This window comes from Panthera onca, chromosome X (assembly GCF_046562875.1).
Source record: "Panthera onca isolate mPanOnc1 chromosome X, mPanOnc1 haplotype 2, whole genome shotgun sequence".
Lineage (NCBI taxonomy): Eukaryota > Metazoa > Chordata > Mammalia > Carnivora > Felidae > Panthera > Panthera onca.
In genome coordinates, this window is record NC_138357.1 from 30,204,881 (window position 1) to 30,223,467 (window position 18,587).

Sequence of the window (18,587 nt, forward strand, 5' to 3'; positions counted from 1 at the left end):
CAGGCAGGGTTGTGAGAAGGGAGAGAGGAAGGAAAAGAAGAAAGAAGAATGGAGGAAATGGAGGAGGAAAAAGAAAGCTGATTCTAAGTTCTTTAGCAATTGCTGTATGGCTTTGAAGTATTTCAGTTGCAAACAAGAACAGTGCCAATATTACTGGTTAGGGCTTGGGCTCTCCTATTAGGTAGACTTGGTCCAAGTCTTAGATTAGTCACATACTGCTTAACAGTAGACATGTTAGCTTAGACTCTATAAGCTTCAGTCATTCATTCACCAAATATATATGTAACACCTTATGATATGTTAAGCCTTATGCTAGTTATTGGGAATGGGATGATAAACAAGACAGACAAGATCCCTTTTCCAGAGCTTACAGTTTTGTAGGTGAGACAGTCCAAAAATAAGCACACAAAAAACTAGATAGATGTGTAATTAATAACTGTAAAAGTACAGAGTGTTGTGAGAGGCAGATAGCCTCAAAGCCTAACCCAGTCGGATAGGTCAGGGGTTTCCCCAAGGAAAGATGAGCCAAGCAAAAAGGAAAAAAGCATTTCAGATCAAGTGAACAGCATATGAAAAGGCTTTAAGACTAGGAGGAACTTGGCATAGCAAATAACTAAAAGGCAACTGTAGCTAGAGCACAGAGAACTAGGTGGATGATGGCAGAGAGACCAGGATATGTAAGTCAACACACTCTAGCTTATATAATGTCCTGAGGGTCGTATGAAGCCTGTAGACTTTATGCTAAAGCCACGAGAAGTCTGTTTCCTTCTTTGTAAAAGAGGGGATAGTAACACATCCTTCATAGGGTAGTTGTGAAGATTAAAGGGCATCACTGTCCTCTGCCATCCAATACCTCCATTTTTCAAACATTTATTTATTTTAAGAGAGAGAGCACACACCCAAGGGAGGAACAGAGAGCGAGGGAGACAGGGAATCCCAAGCAGGCTCCACACTGTCGGCACAGAGCCTGACATGGGGCTCAATCCCACAAATTGTGAGATAATGACTTGAGCCAAAATCAAGAGTCATGATGCTTAACCAACTGAGCCACCCAGGTGCCCCTGGCATCTCCTTACTAAATCTATCACCAACTTCTATCAGCACCACCTCCAAGAAATTTGTCACCTCCAAAATATGTTTCCATCTCCACTGCCACCACCCTGGTCTAAGTCACCATCTCTAGCCTAGACTATGGCTAATTGGTCCCCTGACTTCCACTTTCGCTACCCTCCAATCCACTATCCCTGCAGCAACTCAGGTGATCTTACTAAAATGTAAATCTGATCATGGCACACCTTTGCTTAAAACCTTCCAGTGACTTCTCAGTGCTCTTAGCACTAAGACCAAATCCTTAAGACATGTGGTAATGCCGTTCCCTTCCCTGAGATGTGCATTTCAGCTGCAGACTCCCACTCCCTGTTCACCTACTTCATTCCAACTCATCCTTACTTCTCTTCTTCAGGGAAGCCTTCCCTAATCCCAACCCACCATCTATTTCAGGTTCTTTTGTTATTTGCCCCCTGAGAACCATGTTCTCTCCCTTCTGATCTCTTATCTCTGTAATTACATAGTCATCAGAGCGATCGTTTAATGCCTGTTTCTGCCACTAAATTATAAGCACAAGAAAGCAAAAAACATGTATTTTTTGCTTACTTCTGTATCCCCAGAACCTTGCCCAATCTTTGACATGTAGAAAGCACTCAATGAATATTTGCTACAAATAAAAACTAATACTAACAATAATTGTTATTTATTATTTGCTTATATTAGATAATATTATAAATGTGCTATTTCAGGGGCATCTGGGTGGCTTAGTCAGTTAAGCATCCAACTCTTATTTCAGCTCAGGTCATGATCTCACAGTTTGTGGGTTCGAGCCCCATGTAGGGCTCTATGCTGACATTGTGGAGCCTGCTTGGGATTCCCTCTCTCCCTCTCTCTCTGCCCAATCCCCACTCACACACTTGTGTGCACTTTCTCTCAAAAATAAACATAAAAAAATAAAAATAAATAAACGTGCTATTTCATCGATAGTTATCCCTACAGGAATCAGCAAGAGGGTAGCACAGACTACATTGTTAGTAAGTAAATACCCTACCACCTTTTTTCAGGGCCCCTATTTCTATATTTAAATCCATTATTACATTCTACCTCTAGCTACCACCAGGCATGGTTATGAGACTCTGAAGTCAGACTAGACCTAAATCCTCATTCTGCTACTATCTTTGTGACTTCAAACAAGTTGGCCTTTCTGGGATGGAGTTTGTTCTCAGATTCATGAGGCTTTAATGAGATCATGCACGTAAAGTGCTTAGTACAATGTCTGGAATATAACATGCACTCAATAATATACTGTTAATATCATACAGATTGTTTAAGCTGAACAAGTACCCATTAAAATGTACAGCAAAAGCAGACTATCAAAGGACCTATGATGGCATGCTATCTCAGCCTGCTAGGGGAAAAACTCCTTCGTGATACAGGTACATGACTGAATCTTCCTATAATCTCGAGAAATAAAGGGAACTTTGAAGAAAGCAAAAAAGGCTACAGATGGTTAAGTCAGAGGCCTCGAAGAATTAAAAGGTGTCATTTACCTTATGTGCTAGTAAGTGATCTCGAATGCAAAAACAGTAGAGCAGGCCCCAAAGAGTTGGCTTTATCAATGGTAGCAAATCTCTAAGAAGACCAATATAAAATGTATACTTGATCTTATCTATTCTTCTTTGGACCTTTGTGTTCCTGATTCGCCAAAACTGACTACCTTGAGGAAACAACTGTCCATGTCCTTTGAGGAACTTAGCTAACAACCCATTTTCCTCCACTCAAATGTTATCTAATGTGCTTAAGCCATTGCTGCTCCTATGGATAGATACCTTTAAAAAAGGGATCCTAGGGGCACCTGGGTGGCTCAGTCAGTTAAGTGTCCAACTTCAGCTCAGGTCATGATCTCACAGTTCATGAGTTCGAGCCCAGAGCCTAGAGCCTGCTTCAGATTCTGTGTCTTCCTCTTTCTCTCTGCCCCTCCCCTGCTCATGCTCTGTCTTTCTCTCTCTCAAAAATAAACGTTAAATAATAATAATAACAATAAAGGGATTCTGGGGTAGGAAAAGCCTTCATGATCCAAAGGATTGAATCTCAAATGGTGGAATCTAAGAAAATAAGACATGTGATGCAGGAAATAGATTCAGGAAGAGCACATTGCCCTGTGTGCTTCAAATCAGGCAGTGGTTAGGAGCAGCTGTCTGGAATCAGATGGATGAGATTTCAAATCCAATTTCAAATCCTAGATCTGCAACATACAAACTGGGTAACCCAGGTAAGTTAATTAAACCCATGTCCTCAACTGTAAAATGGGGATAATAAGGATCTATCTTACAGGTTGTTAGAAAGATTAAATGAGATGATATAAAGTCATCCAAGAAGAGTCTGGTATAATTTGAGTGCTCACATATTTTTATTATTTAATCCCATCTGGTAACTGAATAGAGCCAGCCATGGTATTCTTTTCTACAACCATGGTGGGCTCTTCCTAGAGAGCCCTGGGGCCTGTGTGGATTCCCACCCTACTTGTATTCCAGGCACAGGGTGGGCAGAGCACCAATGATGGGAAGCCCAGACCTCTGGCCACTGGTCCCACTTGACCAGTAATAATCACATGGAGGACACAAAGGGGGAAACTTAGAAAGTCAGATGAAACTTAGAAAGACAGATGAAACTCCTACCTCCCCCAATAAAAAATAAAAGCACAATTCAATATAACTATGCCCAGATTTCTGCTGGCAGAAGTTTGCACACTAATGTTTTACATAAAGGCCACCAGATCAATAACATCCTGAGTGCTTAAAGGAGTGGGGTAGTGGGAAGTAGGTAATGGGCAAGAGTTTCACTCTCTCCCAACCCCCACAGCAACTATGTGAATGCCCCAGACACCACCTCCCTTCTCAGCAAACCTCAGATTTTCAGACCCCTTTAGTCTGTTCCCAGAAACCACAGGTGGTTTCTGCTTCTGTTGACCTTAAAAAACAAAGGAGCCAGTTATTTTTACCAGCAAAATGAATTTATTAGGAATAGCAGAGGAATTGCAATTGAGGACAAGCAAACTATGGCAAACCATAGGCAAACCCAGAGAACAGAGGAGAGGGTTCTGCTTTTACAGGGGAAGAGAGGAAGCTGGGAGGGGCTGTTTCACTGAGTTCTCACTGGTTGGGCTGTTGTTGAGCAAGGAGAAATTCTTCCTTCCTCAGGCTGGGGTACATATAGTAAGCTGCTTCCTGCAGGGAAATGTGAGATAGGCTTCTTACAGCAAGTGGTAATGTGTGAGAGGTCTCGCTTCAGGGCTTCCTGACTCCATTTTAAATGAGGTTTCCTTTACAGTAAAACCTTGGACTGCAAGTAACAGAAAAGCAAACATTTCTAATAAATTTTAACTTGATAAACAAGTGATGTCTTGCAATATGAGTAGTACAAGACGCCGAATATCACATGATCACAACTGAGCCAATGGTTCTTCCTCTCTCTCTCTCTCTCTCTCTCGCTGCAGGATTGTGGGTGATCACCTCTCATGCTCGGATGCTTGGTCTCAAGCCACGGTGTTTGGCAGAAATCAGTGATTTTTCAGAACGCTGGAAGGTGCCGATAACTGGCACTAGTGTATTTTTTGTCACTTCAAAGCACCTCTGGACAGTCCTTTCCTTCTCCATACAAGAGGAAGCATAGGAATGCTTTGCTTCATTCTAGGTCAGGCTGCCGGCAGATATAGCCCTTTCCTCTGCTGCCTTATTGTCAGTTACATTAAATACAGTATATGGCAAGAGTTCATTAATACTGTACTGTAGTCAACATCCATGCGAGCATATACAATGGCCCCCATGCAGAAAAAGGTTGAAAAGAAAGGCAGTAAGAAGGAGATGATTACGGTGGAAGTTAAGAAGGAATCATTGAGGGGTGCCTGGGTGGTTCCATAGGTTAAGTGTCCAACTTCAGCTCAGGTCATGATCTCACAGTTTGGTTTGTGAATTCAAGCCCTGCGTCGGGCTCTGTGCTGACAGCTCGGAGCCTGGAGCCTCCCTCGGATTCTGTGTTGCCCTCTCTCTCTGCCCCTCCCCTACTTATGCACTGTCTCTCTCAAAAAATAAACATTAAAAATTTTTTTTAAAAAAAGGAGAAACAGGGCACCTGGGTGGCTCAGTTGTGCAAGCGTCCGACTTCAGCTCAGGTCATGATCTCGCGGTCCGTGGGTTCAAGCCCTATGGCGGGGTCTGTGTTGACAGCTCAGCCTGAAGCCTGTTTCGGATTCTGTGTCTCCCACTCTCTCTGACCCTCCCCCATTCATGCTCTGTCTCTCTCTGTCTCAAAAATAAATAAACGTTAAAAAAAAATTTTTAAATAAAAAAAAGAAGGAAATCACTGAGAAGTACAAACGAGGTATGCAAGTGGCCAAAATTGCAAGACTTCATAAGAAGTCTACGTTGACCATTTGCACAATATTAAAGAAGAAAGAAGAAACAATGGGACTGGATGCAGCAAAAGGAGTCACAAGAATATCAAAGCAATGGCACGTATTCTGGAAAATGTAGAAAAGTTGCTTCTGGTTTGGATAAATGAGAAGCAACTAGCAGGTGATACTGTGACCAAGAACTTTTATCTGCAAGAAGGCAAAGGCCTTGTACACCAACCTCATAAGTAAACTGCCAGGTACATCAGCAGAAAATTAAGAAGTCTTCAAGGCAAGCAGGGGATGGTTTGATAACTTTAAGAGGAGAGGTGGCATCCATAGCATTGTGAGGCACGGACAGGCTGTGAGTTCGGACGCTAAGGCAGCTGAGGCGTTTCCTACTGAGTTCCATAAGATCATGGTTTCCAAGTGTTACCTGCCGGAACAAGATTTTAACTGCAATGAGATAGGGCTTTTTTGGAAAGAGATGCCAAAGAGGACGACCTACATTAAAGAAGAAGAGAATACAATGCCTGGTCACAAGCCCACAAAAGACCATCTCACCATCTTGCTTTGTGCTAATGCAAGCGGAGATTTCAAAGTCAAGCCCTCGCTTGTGTATCATTCTAAGAATCCATGAGCCTTCAAGAAATGTAAGGTGCAGAAGAGCCAGTTAAATGTTATGTGGAGGTCCAACAACAAGGCTTGGGTCACCTGGATCTTGTTCATTGAGTGGATCAACAAGGTCTTCAGTCCTGCAGTGAAGAAATACCTTTTAGGAAAGAATCTGCCCCTCAAAGCCTTGCTGGTTATGGATAATGCTCTTGCTCATACTCCAGGCTTTGAGGATGACTTACTGGAGGAATCTTAGTTCATTAAGGTCAGGTTCCTTCCTCCCAACACCACTCCAGTCCTCCAATCCATGGATCAGCAGGTCATTTTGAATTTTAAAAAGCTTTACACCAAAGCACTATTTCAGCAATGCTTCAAGGTGACTGAAGGAACAAATCTTACCCTCCAAGAGTTTTGGAAAAATCATTTCCACATCGTGAACTTCCTCAAGATCATCGATAAAGCCTGGGATGGGATCACCAAGAGAACCCTCATCTGCTTAGAGAAAACTGAGGCCTGATTGTGTTCTCAGACATGACTTAGAGAGGCCTGCTCATGAACAGGAGCCGCCAGTTGTCGATGAAATCATAACCCTGGGGAAGATCATGGGACTAGAGGTGAAAGAGGGTAAGATTTAAGAGCTGGTGGAGGAACATGGCCCGGAGCTGACCACCATCAAACTGATGAATCTGCATTGTGAGCAACAGCAAGAGGTTATAGAGGAGATCTCATGTGCAGAGGAGGAGAAAAAGGTGGAGGAATCCCTCACTCCAAAGGAGATTAGGGAGATGTGTAAAATGTGGGAAACAGTGCAAAATTTTTATAGAAAAGCACCACCCAAATAAGGCTGTAGCAGTGCAAGCGATGAAATCTGTTTAACGACAATGCAATGTCACATTTCCACAAAATCCTCAAAAGGAGGCAAAAGCAAGTGTCATTGGATAGGTTCCTTGTTAAAGTTGCACAAAAAGAAAAAGATTCCATTGAGCCAATAGATAGCAGTGATTTCGTTAGTGATAGTGAAAGTCATCCTACACAATAATCCTCCTCTCCCGTCTCCCTCACACCAGCCACGAAAGTTCTCAAAGGTAAGTGCAGGTTATTTATCTTTCTTTATATTTTATGTTTTATTATTTTGAAGTGTATTACAGTATTGTAATCCTTTTTTATGAATATTTTTGGGTTGTGGGATGAATCATCTGAGTTTCCATTCTTTCTTATGGGGAAATTCGCTTTGATATAGAAGTGCTTTGGATTACAAGCATGTTTCCGAAATGGATTATGCTTGCAAACCAAGGTTTTACTGTATTTTCATATTTCCCCCTTTTGATCAAGGTCTTTCTTCAAATTTTTTTTTTTTTTACGTTTTTTTTATTTATTTTTGAGACAGAGAGAGACAGAGCATGAATGGGGGAGGGGCAGAGAGAGAGGGAGACACAGAATCGGAAGCAGGCTCCAGGCTCTGAGCCATCAGCCCAGAGCCCGATGCGGGGCTCGAACTCACGGACCGCGAGATCGTGACCTGAGCTGAAGTCGGACGCTCAACCGACTGAGCCACCCAGGCGCCCCTCAAGGTCTTTCTTCAAAAGCATTGCTGAACAGGAATCAGGGTTGTGATTTTTTGGTGTTTTTTTTTTTTTTTTTCACATTTAGTGGTTTCGTCCCCTTGGTGCCAGAAAGGACCTTCCTTGATGGTCACAACCCATTATCAAAGGGAAAGTGGATAGATTGGAAACCACTGATGTCACGTTTGAGTAACAGGGAAGGGTAGGAGGGAGAACTGTCAGACATTTCCCCTCTGAGGTAAACGCTGAAGATCATCTTGAAGCAGAGCTAGCATCACCCTATTAGGCATGTCATTTCTACAAAGGTTTGACAGGCAACATGTATAAAGTTTAAAAATTATTACATGGGGGAAAAAAATGATTACATGGGGTGCCTGAATGGCTCAGTCAGTTAAGCGTCTAACTTCGGCTCAGGTCATGGTCTCACGGTTCATGGTTTCAAGCCCCGTATTGGGCTCTGTGCTGACAGCCTAGAGCCTGGAGCCTGCTTCAGATTCTGTGTCTCCCTATCTCTGCCCCTCCCCCACTCACTCACACTCTCTCTCTCTCTCTCTCTCAAAAAATGAATATTTTTAAAATGTTTTAATAAAAATAAAAATGATTAAACAGAGTAAGATGAGGAGCAGACATTCTACATGGAACTGTCCCAGCTTAAAAGGGGTCTTTTGGTTTTTTTGGTTTGTTTTTTTTTCAAATTTTTATTTAAATTCTACTTAGTTAACACAGTGCAATATTGGTTTCAGGGATAGAATTCACTGATTCATCACTTACATACAACACCCAATGCTCATCACAACAACTGCCCTCCTTAATGCCCATCACCCATCTAGCCCATCCCCCATCCACCTCCCTCCATCAACCTTCAGTTCTCTATGTTAAGTCTCTTATCGTTTGTCTCTCTCTTTTTTATTTCCCTTCCCCTATGTTCATCTGTTTTGTTTCTTAAATTCTACATAGGAGTGAAATCATATGTTATTTGTCTTTCTCTGACTGACTTATTTCACTTAGCATAACATCCTCTAGCTCTATCCACATAGGAGCAAATGGCAAGATTTCATTCTTTCTGATAGCTGAGTAATATTCCATTGTGTGTGTGTATATATGTGTGTGTGTCCAGTGTGTGTGTCCAGTGTGAGTGTGTGTGTGTACACACAAACACATACATATATGTCATCTTCTTCATCCATTCATCAGTTGATGAACATTTGGACTCTCCATAATTTGGCTATTATTGATAATGCTGCTATATAAACATCAGAGTACATGACCCATTTGAATCAGTATTTTTATATCCTTTAGGTAAATACCTAGTAGTGCAATTGCTGGGTTGTAGGGCAGTTCTATTTTTAGCTTTTTGAGAACCCTCCATACTGTTTTCCAGAGTGAACGCACCAGTTTGCATTCCCACCAACAGTGCAAAAGGGTTCCCTTTTCTCTGCATCCTCACCAACACCTGTTGTTTCTTGTGTTGTTAAATTTTAGCCATTCTGACAGGTGTGAGGTAGTATCTCATTGTGGTTTTGATTTGTTATTTCCCTGATGGTGAGCGATCTTGAGCATTGTTTCATGTGTCTGTTAGTCATCTGGATGTCTTCTTTGGAAAAATGTCTATTCATGTCTTCTGCCCATTTCTTCACTGGGTTATTTGTTTTTTGGGTGTTGAGTTTGATTAAGTTCTTTGTAGATTTTGGATACCAGCCCTTTGTCTTCTATGTCATTTGCAAATATCCTCTCCCATTCCACAGGCTGCCTTTTAGTTTTGCTGATTGTTTCCTTCGGTGTTCAGAAGCTTTTTATCTTGATGAGGTCCCAATAGTTCATTTTTGCTTTTGTTTCCCTTGACTCCAGCAATGTATCTAGTAAGAAGTTGGTATGGCCAAGGTCAAAGAGGTTGCTGCCTGTGCTCTCCACTAGGATTTTGAAGGTTTCCTGCCTCACATTTAGGTCTTTCATCTATTTTGAATTTATTTTTGTGTATGGTGTAAGAAAATGGTGTGGTCCAGTTTCATTCTTATGCATGTTGCTGTCAAGTTTTCCCAATATCATTTGTTGAAAAGACCATCTTTCAACAAAGGATATTCTTTCCTGCTTTGTCAAAGATTAGTTGACCATATAGTTGTGGGTCCATTTCTGGGTTTTCTATTCTGTTCCACTGATATATGTGTTTGCTTTTGTGCCAGTACCATACTGTCTTGATGACTACAGCTTTATAATATAGCTTGAGGGGCACCTGGGTGGCTCAGTTGGTTAAGTGTCCAACTTCGGCTCAGGTCATAATCTCATGGCTTGTGAGTTCAAGCCCTGCATCAGGCTCTCTGCTGTCAGCACAGAGCCTGCTTCGAATCCTCTATCCCTCTCTCTCTCTGCCCCTCACCCACTGGCTTTCTCTCTCTCTCTCTCTCTCTCTCTCTCAAAATAAATAAACTTTAAAAAATAATAATAATATAGCTTGAAATCTAGAATCATGATGCCTCCAGTTTTGTTTTTCTTTTTCAGGATTACTTTGGCTCTTCGGGGTCTTTTGTAGTCCTATATAAATTTTAGAATTATTTGTTCTAACTCTGTGAAAAATGCTGGTGGTATTTTGATGGGGATCGCATTAAATGTGTAGATTGCTTTAGGTAGCATAGACATTTTAATAATGTTTGTTCTGGGGCACCTAGGTGGCTCCGCTGGTTAAGTGTCTGACTCTTGATCTCGGCTCATGTCCTGATCTCATGGTTTGTGAGACTGAGCCCCATGTCAGGCTCTGTGCTGACAGCCTGGAGCCTGCTTGGGATTCTCTCTCTCCCTCTCTCTTTGCCCTCCCCCTGCTTCTTGGGATTCTCTCTCCCTCTCTCTCTCTCTCTGCCCCTCCCCTGCTTGTGTGTGCATTCTCTCTCTCTCTCAAAATAAATAAACTTAAAAAAAAAACGTAAGTTCAAAAAAAAAAACTAAGAAAAAAATGTTTGTTCTTCCAATCCATGAGCATGGAATGCTCTTCCATTTCTTTGTGTCCTCTTCAATTTCTTTTACCAGTGTTCTATAATTTTCAGAGTACAGATCTTTTACCCTCTTTGGTTAGCTTTATTCCTAGGCATCTAACTGTTTTTGGTGCAATTGCAAACGGTATCAATTCCTTGATTTCTTTCTCTCCTGCTTCGTTATTGGTGTATAGAAATGCAACCGATTTCTGTACTTTGATTTTATATCCTATGACTTTGCTGAACTCATGTATTAGTTCTAGCAATTTTTTGGTGAAGTCTTTTGGGTTTTCTACATAGAGTATCATGTCATCTGTAAATAGTGAACGCCTCTCTTCTTCCTTGCCAATCTGGATGCCTTTTATTTCTTTTTGTTGTCAAATCACTGAGGCTGACTTCCAATACTATGTTAAATAGTAATGGTGAGAGTGGACATCCTTGTCTTATTCCTGTAAAGTGGTCTTTTCTAAAAGCCTTACAAAGAGAAGTTAGCTCATTTGTATTTTCCTTGGGTTCAGGGGAACAAAAAATATTTAAATAGCAAAGAATAGGGACGCCTGGGTGGCTCAGTCGGTTAAGAGTCCAGCTCTGAATTTTGGCTCAGGTCATGATCTCATGGTTCATGGGTTTGAGCACCACATCAGGCTCCACACAGAGCCTGCTTGTAATTCTTTCTCCCTCTCTCTCTGACCCTCCCTCCCCCTCTGCTTGCACACTCACCCTCTCTCTCAAAAATAAACTTTTAAAAAAATAAATAGGGAAGAACAGATCAAAGTTTCTGGTATGTCAGATCCAACAGTCAGAAAGGTTCCCTTTTTGCAACAGATTGGGCCATGAAAGAAAGGGAGAAAATAGGGTAAGAAGCAGCAGCAAGAAAAAGGTATACAGGTCTGGCCCAGTCATCTTGGGAAAGCTGTCTCCTTCAGCTGTCGTCTGCTTCAATTCCTGGAAATCTTTATTTCCAGGTCATCAGCTGACATGCAGATCTAGTCAGGGTTTGGTGCTTTCTCTGGATGTGACACATGGGGGGCGGTGCCTGGCTGGCTCAGTCGGAAAAGCATGCAACTCTTGATCTCGGGGTTGTGAGTTCAAGCCCCACACTGGGTGTAGAGATTACTTAAAAAATAAAATCTTTAAAAAAAAAAAAAAAGGTGTGACACATGGATCCAAGAGTCATTTCCTTAGAGTTTGGCAGCAGAAGGGTTGGTTAACAGCACCTGATAGGGGCCTTTCCAACAGGGTTGAAGAGAGTCTTTCTGGAAATGTATTTTCCAATAGGTGAAATCTCTAGGCTGCAAGGCATGATGCTTAAGGTCTTTGTCTCCCAGGAACACACTGTGGAAAGATTGTTCTACTAAAGCATGGTTATTCTCAACAGAAGCAATTAGGCCTTTTCAATACTGAAGTATATCCTCCTTTACCATTTGTGGATCAAAAGAAGCAGGAGCCAAGTACACTGGCCATCATGTGATTATTTCAAAGGGCGAGAGTTTATAAGTTCCAATAGAGATAGACCTGAGATTTAGAAAAACTAATGGCAGTGCTTTTGCCCAGTGTATTTGAAGGGTCTCTACATATTCTTCTTAAGGATGTCATTAGTGTGTTTGACTAGCCCTGATGATTAAGGATCGTAAGCACAGTGGAAGTGTTGTAACACTGGCCAAACAGCACAGACCTGTTGAAGCGTTCCCTGGTCACTATGAAGTTCAAGAGGGATCCCCCAGGTAGGGATGATCTTTTCTAGTAGGATTTTAGCCACAAAGTGGCAGTCCAGTGAGAAAACATACAAACCATTACCAAAACATAGTTATATGCATGAGATTGGAAGAAGCTGAATAAAACCCATCTGCCAAACTTTGAGTGGTCCATTGGGCAAATTAAAGTGTCGAGGAACAATGCAGACAGGTTTTCCTGAATCGTATTTCAGGCAGGTGGGGCAAGCAAAGTAGGCATTCTATGGCCTTGCTAATATTTACCCACTAGTATTGGCCCCAAAGGCCTCATAAATGTTTTCATTTTCATCAGAAGACCAATGACTGGATACATGTACAGTAGTCGTAATGGAAACTTTAGAGTCTCTGGCAACACTGGATTATTATTTGGCCCAACCCAGAGTTTTCTTTTCTTAATCGAACCAACAGTTATTAGGTTTCCAATATTGATTTTCCTTTCTGGGGCTGACTGTTGGGCATCTCTAGTCAATTTTTGAGATTATCATTTGTGCGGGGGATATCCCTTTGGATCATGACAGAAGTCTGGTTGTTAGTTCCTTTGAGAGCAGTGTTCTTTGTGGAAATATCAATAAGGTGGTTTCCTCTGGCCTGTAAGGAATCCAGTTTGGAATGTGCAGGGATCTTGATACTGGCCAAAGCATCTGGCAAGAGTATGGCACCTAATAATCCCTGAACATTAAGGCCATTTTTAATTTTGTCCCCACTGTACGTGAGGGAGCCTCACTATTTCTATAGCATCCCAAAGTCAGGAGCTACCCCAAAGGCCTACATACTGTTGGTATAGATATTTGCAGTTTTGCCCTTGGCTAAAATGCAGGTCCAAGCAAGAACATATCATTCAACCTGTCGGGCCAAGGTAGCTGAGGGCAAAGCTGCTGCCTTGAGGACTTCAAAAAAAATTGTAATAGCATACCCAACATAGTATTTGCCATTTTCACCTTTTAAATAAGAACTACTGGTAAACCACAAGAAGCTCACTTTATCCAAAGGAGTTTGCTATAAGCCAACACAGGGAGTCATGAGTATTGTCCACAGAGAAGGAAGAATGGTGGCAGGGTTAAGATCATTACCACAAGAGAGTTTGGAATCCAATTTGCACAGTGGTCAGCCAGCCTGAGAAAACCTTGTAATTGGCTTAGTTTGGAGAAGCTCAGGATGCCATGAAGTCTAACTGGATCTAAATGTAGTCTTTGTTCTGAACTCAGGTGCCTCAAATATCAAACCAGAGTCTGAGTAAACTGCAGTGTCTCCTGGGAAGCTTTGTGTCCCTTTAAGGCTAACAGCCTGAACTGGTAAAGGCTGTCTTCCTGCAAAGCCACCTGAGAAGGGGAGCAGAGAAGCAAGTCGCCTAAGTATTGTAATAAAGCAGAACTTCCAGGTAACTTGATATCAGCTAAATCCACTTTTAAGGTTTGGGAGAAGTAGGAAGGACTTTCAGTAAAACCCTGGGGCATTACTGTACAAATACACTGTTTTCCTTCCCCAAAAGGCAAAGAGATATTGACTGGCCTTATCCACAAAGAAATCAATCACAGTGAAAAATCTGATGGAGCAAATAAAAGATGTTGCAGGGTCATCTGATTCACCTAGTTGGCAATTTTAGTTGTTGCTATCAATTCTAGAATTACTTCCCCCTTTCAGGAGAAAAAAATTGCAATATGATATTTTTCTATGAAATCTCAGCCCAATAAATGAATAGGGCAGAGGAACTAAGAAGAAGGAGTATCTCTCAAAGGGTCTAAACAAGAAGGAATTGTTTTAAAGATAGAAACCTATTGGGACGCCTGGGTGGCTCAGTCGGTCGAGCATCTGACTTCGGCTCAGGTCATGATCTCATGGTTTGAGTTCAAGCCCTGCATCGGGCTCTGTGCTGACAGCTAAGAGCCTGGAGCCTGCTTCAGATTCTGTGTCTTCCCTCTCTTCTGCCTCTCCCCGGCTCACGCTCTGTCTCTCTCTCTCTCTCTCTCTCTCTCTCACTCAAAAATAAATAAACATTAAAAAAAATTTTTTTAAAAGACAGGAACCTGTTGAGGTTTATTAGAGACCCCCACTACTTGAAACATTTAAGTACTCTGAGCAGGGGCTGTTTAAACAGTGGGGTTGTGGGCTGCCTGGGTGGTTCATTCAGTTACGCGTCTGACTCTTGGTTTCACACTGGGCTCTATGCTGACAGCACAAAGCCTGCCTGAGATTCTCTCCCTCCCCCCCCCCACCTCCCTTCCTCCGCCCCTCCCCTGCTTGCTCTCTCTCTCTCTCTCAAAAATAAATAAACAAAAAAAATTTAAACAGTGGAGTTGAGCACTGAGAGTGTACATCTGGTGTCATAAGGACAGAGAGAGATCATCCCAAATCTGGAGAGTTTTTCCTCCAAGTTGGTGAAGAGGAAGGATTGAGAAAAGCCTCTGCAGTTCTTTTGAGTCCTGTAGTTGGGAGTTTGGAGGGCACTGAAAGGTCAGTTAGAGGGCTGAAGGCACCTGCAACGCTTATGTTTGGAACAATCTTCCTTCCAATGTCCTGTTTGTTTGCAATAATCGCAGAGACCAGGAGAGGGTTGGTTTTGTTTTATGGGCCTCCGTTTGTCGGGAGTTGAAAATTAAGGATTTTAGTGGTCTTCCTTGTAGTTGACTTCTCTAGGGTGTGGGTGGGCCAGTTTGCTAAATTGACTAAATCTGCGTGGACAGTGTCCCATTCCATCCTAGCCCTTTTAACTTACAAGAGGAAAATCCCAGTTCAGCGCTTTAATGAATACAGAGTTGAAGGGTACCTGAGTGGATTCAACATCCATAGGGAGACCAGAATATTCCTTAATAACAGTTTAGAGATGACAGTAATAGTCGTGCACAGGTTCATGGGTTTCTGGGAGCAAGTCTCAATCTTATTCCAATCAACAGTTTTGGGAAAGCCCTACGGAGCCAGGTAAAGTCATTTAGCAATTTCCCAGCCTGATCATATAAAAAGGCATGGGGTTGATCTCTCATTTAAAGTTCTAAAGATTTTTCAGGATCATCTCAATTAGCTGTTTTCATCCAGCGTTGGGCCTGGCCTTTACCAACAAGCATGTGAACTAGCTGGTACAAATCTGAGGAACCTGGTTGGTAGGTCTGGATGACTATATTAAATTCCTTGTCAAATCTAAAAGGATCGTCAGTAACTCCAGCAAAATCTTTCACTACGGCTCATAGTTCAGCCTTAGTCCAGGGGACATGGGAAAGAAATTAGGGGCTTAGCGTCAGGATTGTCCAAGAGTTTAATTTTAAAGGGGCAGGTTCTATTGGGTTCAGAGAAGGGAGAGGGAAGAGGTTCAGAGACAAAGGGGAAGTTCACTGAGAGAAATAGAATGAGGAAGCAGAGGATGTAAAGGAGGTGGGGACAGAGACAAAGAGGACAAAAGGGAAGAAAGAGCCCTCAAAAGGTTTTTTGCATTCTTTCTATTATTTGTTCACCTTGGTTAATTTTTTTAAATTTTTTTTTTTTCAACGTTTTTTATTTATTTTTGGGACAGAGAGAGACAGAGCATGAACGGGGGAGGGGCAGAGAGAGAGGGAGACACAGAATCGGAAGCAAGCTCCAGGCTCCGAGCCATCAGCCCAGAGCCTGACGCGGGGCTCGAACTCACGGACCGCGAGATCGTGACCTGGCTGAAGTCGGACGCTTAACCGACTGTGCCACCCAGGCGCCCCTCACCTTGGTTAATTTAAAATGGTTTTTGTAGAAACAAGATTTTAGAGTCTTGGATACTCTTGGAAGCGTCAAGATATTAATTGAAATAGGTGTCCCATTCAGTTTGTTTTATTTTAGAGCTTCGAATTTGGTTCTAAGAAAGTTTGGGAAGAGGTGTGCCTGGGTGGCTCAGTCGGCTAAGCGTCCAATTTTGACTCAGGTTCGTGAGTTGGAGCCCCATGTGGGGCTCTGTGCTTACAGTGATGAGCCTGCTCTGGATTCTCTCTGTCTGTCTGTCTCTCGCTCTCTTCTGTGGATTCTCTCTGTCTCTATCTCTCTCTCTCAAAAATAAATATTAAAAAAAAAGTTTGGGAAGATCAAAAGTTCCCCATAACAGCCACTGGAGTCCTAAGTTATTCTGTGTTAACCTGGCCCAATTAGTTAAAAATGCACATGAGGAAGTACCATAGTTTTTAAACATAAAAACTGGCTGGGGTCCCAAAAGGAGGACCCTCCTGAGAAAATTTAGCAGATTGAGATCCCATTACTCAAAAGAAGGTTCAGGAAACAGATTACTCACCAGGAAAGACAACACCTTCACACACACACACACACACACACACACACACACACACACAATTTTAACAGATCCAGAATAAAGTCGGAGAGCTCAACCGAAAGCAGGGAGCTCGGATCCGAGAAGAGACTTACCAAACTAAAAGGAAGCAGAGAGTACTAGGCACTCAAGTGGGTACTTCACATGGTTCTGAGGGTCATTAGTTCCTCAGGGGTTCATCTCTTTTGGGTCCCATCTGGGTCACCGTATAATGTTGACCTTAAAAAACAAAAGAGCCAGTTATTTTACCAGCAAAATGACTTTACTCAGATATAGCAGAGGAATTGCAATTCAGGGCAGGAAAACTATGGTTAACAGGCAGATCCGGAAAACAGCAGAGAGGGGCCAGCTTTTCCAGGGGAAAGGAGGAAGGTGGGAGGGGCTATTCCACTGCATTCTCACTGACCGGGTTGTTGCTAGACAAGGAGAAAATCTTCCTCCTGCTGGTGTAAGTAAGCTGCTCCCTCTTGGGGAGTGTGAGATAGGCTTCTTCCAGCAACTGGTAATGCATGAGAGCTGCCCCTTCAGGACTTCCTGACTCCATGATAATTTTTTTTTTCATGTCTATTATTTTGAGAGACAGAGGGCAAGCAGCAGAAGGGTCAGAGAGAAAGGGAGACACAGAATACGAAATAGGCTCCAGGCTCCGAGCTGTCAGCACAGAGGCCGACGCGGGGCTTAAACCCACGAACTGCGAGATGATGACCTAAGCTGAAGTCAGACACTTAACCAACTGAGCCACCCAGGTGCCCCCTGACTCCATTTTATTTTTTTTATTTTTTTATTTTTTTTTAAAATTTTTTTTTAACGTTTATTTATTTTTTTGAGACAGAGACAGAGCATGAATGGGGGAGGGTCAGAGAGAGAGGGAGACACAGAATCGGAAGCAGGCTCAAGGCTCTGAGCTGTCAGCACAGAGCCCGACGCGGGGCTTGAACTCACGGACCGTGAGATCATGACCTGAGCCGAAGTCGGACGCTTGAAGTCGGACGCTTAACCGACCAAGCCACCCAGGCGCCCCCCCCCCCCCCGACTCCATTTTAAATGAGGTTTCCTTTATTTCCACACTTCCCACTTTAAAGTCTCCAAACTTTTCCCAAGTCCTTCCTCCCAATCAAGATGTACCTGTTCATTCCCTCACAACTTCACAAGGTGTCAGTGCTGTAATTCAGGGCTAAGGCACACTAATATTTTGATGATTTTGTTTCCCATGTGCCCCACATAAGAGTTTCCAGGAATGTATTATAAAGGATATTAAGTCAGCAAATATTGTTTAGGGGCCTAGTGTGAACCTTGCATTGTGCTAGATCCTATAACACTGTACCAAGGACAGAAAATTTGCCACAGTCGGTCTATCCAGCCTACTACCCACTTGCTAACATTATCAACAAAAAAACTTTCTCTGGAAAATATTCCACAAAGAAGGAACATTCATACAACCTTTCTAGCAGGCAATTTAGCCAACCGTAAAAAAAAAAAACTTTAAAATTTTTACATAAGCTTTGACTCTGTAATTTTACAAAGAATTTATACTAAGGAAGTAATCAGAGATATACACAAAGGTGCAAGTGCAATGATGTGTATTGCGGTAGTATTTATAGTACTGAAAACAATCTAAATATCCAAAATAGAGGACTGGGTAAATAATTCATTCAGTGTCCACATGATAGAATATTGCATATACATTAAAGTACTATTAATACAAGACTCTTGAAAGACAAGAAAAATCTATTGCTGACTGTGAAATTTCTGCTTTAATTTTATGCACAGAAAAAAACTGAAAAGATATACCTTAAATGTTGAAAAAAATGGTTATCTCAAATTGATAGGATTATCAATGACCTTTTTTGAACTCCATGTTCTAAATTTTCCACAAGAAACAATCTTTTTTAGTTGGAAAAAATGAAAGTTACCTATTTTTTTAATGTTTAATGTTTATTTTTGAGAAAGAGAAAGAATGTGATCAGGGTGAGGGGCAGGGGGGAGGAGAGGATCCAAAGA

The 18,587-nt window shown here is 42.1% G+C and overlaps 1 long non-coding RNA gene across 2 annotated transcripts in view; it reads right to left on the reverse strand.

The window, feature by feature from the left end:
- Window positions 1-4,038: 4,038 nt before the first annotated feature.
- Window positions 4,039-18,587, reverse strand: part of LOC145714496 (uncharacterized) — a 32,255-nt gene continuing 17,706 nt past the window's right edge. The window contains exons 3-5 of one of the 2 annotated variants that reach the window (XR_014136870.1): window positions 16,682-16,805; window positions 5,679-5,873; window positions 4,039-4,274 (exon numbers count right to left, since the gene is read on the reverse strand). This is a non-coding gene — a long non-coding RNA (uncharacterized LOC145714496). Of the gene's footprint in view, window positions 5,874-16,681; window positions 16,806-18,587 lie in introns of both variants that reach the window. The other variant, XR_014136869.1, reaches the window with a different exon arrangement.